The sequence below is a fragment of the Monodelphis domestica genome, chromosome 5, assembly GCF_027887165.1.
Source record: "Monodelphis domestica isolate mMonDom1 chromosome 5, mMonDom1.pri, whole genome shotgun sequence".
Lineage (NCBI taxonomy): Eukaryota > Metazoa > Chordata > Mammalia > Didelphimorphia > Didelphidae > Monodelphis > Monodelphis domestica.
Window position 1 is genome coordinate 245,735,578 of NC_077231.1, and position 2,995 is coordinate 245,738,572.

Here is a 2,995-nt window from a genome sequence, read left to right on the forward strand (position 1 = left end):
CTCCGATTCAGAGAAGCTTTTAAGAAGGCAAAGGTAACCATATCTATTCTCAGCTTATGAGTAGATATTTGCTTGCCTAATACATTCAGAGATTTTTTTTTTTGCTCTCCAAAAACAATTATGATAATTCCATGACACTGTGCATTGAATATAGAATTTAGAATATACTCATTGCCTGCTAAGGAGAATAATTATGTAACTGAAGGAATCAATTCTTTTTTTTTTTCTTGGTGGGAAGGGAATGAGGCCATTATCATTCAACAGGCTATAGCCACTATTACCACTCTGAAAACACCAATATTAAAGCAAGGCTTAGATCATTATTCCATGAATGTTAGTTTTGTATATGCAGAAGGTAGAGATTTTAAAGAGATGATTTGAGAATCACTAAAACATTAAATGAGAAAATTCTATGATTTTTTTAGACCACTTAAAATACATGTTCTTTTTATATTCACTGTAATGAGCAAAGCCTGGTAACTCCTTTGTGTTGTTTCACTGAATTACTCTGGAAGGAAGACAAATACAGACAACATCATTACAGTGACAAGTTGCTTTTCATCATGAAAATATCAGTGATATCATTTCATTCCCTATCCTTCACTCTCCACCCACTCTCACATTCCTATTGGTCTAACCAGATCCATTTAACAACTTTTTGCTTTCCAGTAGTTATGAAAAAATAAGTGAGAGGCAATTTGGTAAAACTGATAGAGGGGTGGAATTAGAAGGCAGAAATCCTATGTTTGAGCCCTAACTCTGACTTATACAAACTATATGACCATCTACAAGTCATTTAGCCAATAAATTACTCCAGGGAATCCTTTAAGACTAAATTGCAGGCAAGTTTTCCATGTAGAGGGAATCATAAATTGAGGCCCCTAAAGGAGAAGCAATTATATATATATATACATATATATATTTATAAATATATATATATATTTATATATATTTATAATAATAATTATTATTATTAGTGATTGCAGCTGAACTAGATCTAGCTGAATTTCTTATGCTTATAGGGGCATTTTGGTTTTTCCCAGACAAACAAAAATTCCAGAGGGATCATCCATTGTATCATATGTAATCTGAATAGGAACTGAAATCCTATTCTAAGAACATCGTGTAATAGGTGAAGGTGACAAATATTAAATGACAGGAGAACAGATGGAACAAACAAGCCCCATGAATGGATATGGAATTAATTCAGAAGCTGTTCTATTATTCTATCACTCTGATTCAAAACACACCTGGGAGGATTTCCTTCCTCTGATTCACACACACACATACACACACACATTAAAAACAAAATAATCACCAACTAGGATGAGAACATATCTTTTCCCATACAATTTCACATATAACAATATATATGAAATATTAATTATATACTATATAACACGATATTTTGCATACATGTGAGATTTATGCATAGATGTGATTAGAATATGACATGCATGTACATGCATACTTGTATGTATATCTATATTATATATATGTATCACATGGAAGGGCAGTCTGATATAGTAGAGTTATAGTGAAAATAAAACTGGTTTTGTAACTAGAAAGATCAAGATTTAATTCCTATTTCTTGAATTTTTAGGGTTCTGTGATCATGGGAAAGACACTAAATTACTTAAGTGGCAACTTTGTAAGACCATAAGTTATAAATGAGTTGCCAGTCTTCAGTGACAGAATATTTCTTACATTCATGAAATCACAAGACTAGTCTCTCTCTCTCTCTCTCTCTCTCTCTATATATATATATATATATATATATAAACCTATATTATATACATACATGTATATGCAAATATATAGGGAAGAAGTGGAGAGGTTGTTTGTACATACCCACAGAAATGGAATTTAATGATGGATCAATAATAATATACAACTTTTTTCCAGACAAAGCACAAATAAAATCAAACAGATAATTTCAGTGGTAAATCTGAAGTTCTCTATTAAATGTCAGATGAATGCCACAATAATGATGTATACTTTATGACAGAAAGAGGAACTAATGTAAGCACTCCTTTTTTCTCCCTCCTCTTCCTCCTCCTTCCTCTTCTTGTTCTCATTCTTCCTCTCTGTCTGTGTCTCTCTCTGTCTCTCTGTGCCTCTGTCTATCTCTCTCTTTCTTTCTGTCTCTCTGTCTACCTCCCTTTAACCAAAATTTTTTCTTCTCTTCTCCACTATCCCCAAACCTGGACAAAAAAAATTTCTTTTGTGTTCTGCCAGGACTCCTAATCCCTTTCAATTGTACCAATCACCCATGTCTTTCAAGTTGGTTTCCCCCGTTTTATTATTTAGCTGACAAGTAAAACAAAACAAAAAGATATTTTTATTCACATAAGCAGAAGCTATAGAAAGATAAGTGATGTCAATGAGATTTGTGCTTTTAGAGCCTCCTTTCCTAATAAAATTGTGGGTTTCTATCATTTGTTTGTTATGTTATCAAATTGGCAGTGGTCAGGCTCTCTCCCCCTTATGTGGTCATGAAAAAAAAAAGCCAAGGTAGTAAAATAGCTCTGTATAGAAGCTGAAACAAAAAAAGAATACCACTGGGGAAAGGGAGATATTTCAATAAATACAAAGAACTAAGAGCCTTGGCCATTTTATTTTGCTTGGTGGGGATGAAAGGGGGAGACAATCTTCAACTTCCATGTTTAAAGAAAATGGTATCATTGTTATGCCTGGGATGACAAAATCATAAAATGCTGCTGCTTTGGCAGCAATATCATGGCTAGATCACAGAACCAAGTTCTCTTCTCATCAACTCCTCCCTCAGTGGAGCAAGAGCCAAAGTGTGAAAACAGGAAATGATCCAAGCTGGGAGGAAATCCTCTTAAGAAGAAATAGCTCATTTATAGTAATTGCATAAGGACATTTGTGCTGGGGTGATTTCTTTAAAGGTGTCATTTTAAAGCTAAGGGAGAGAATTCTTCACTTGTAAGAATTCCATGCAAAAATTCTTAAGTATTGTGTAGTGCTTTCT

General features: G+C 33.5%; 1 long non-coding RNA gene across 2 annotated transcripts in view; it reads right to left on the reverse strand.

The window, feature by feature from the left end:
* LOC103102781 (uncharacterized) overlaps nucleotides 1–2,995 on the reverse strand; it is a 48,569-nt gene that overhangs the window by 26,669 nt on the left and 18,905 nt on the right. The window lies entirely within an intron of this gene.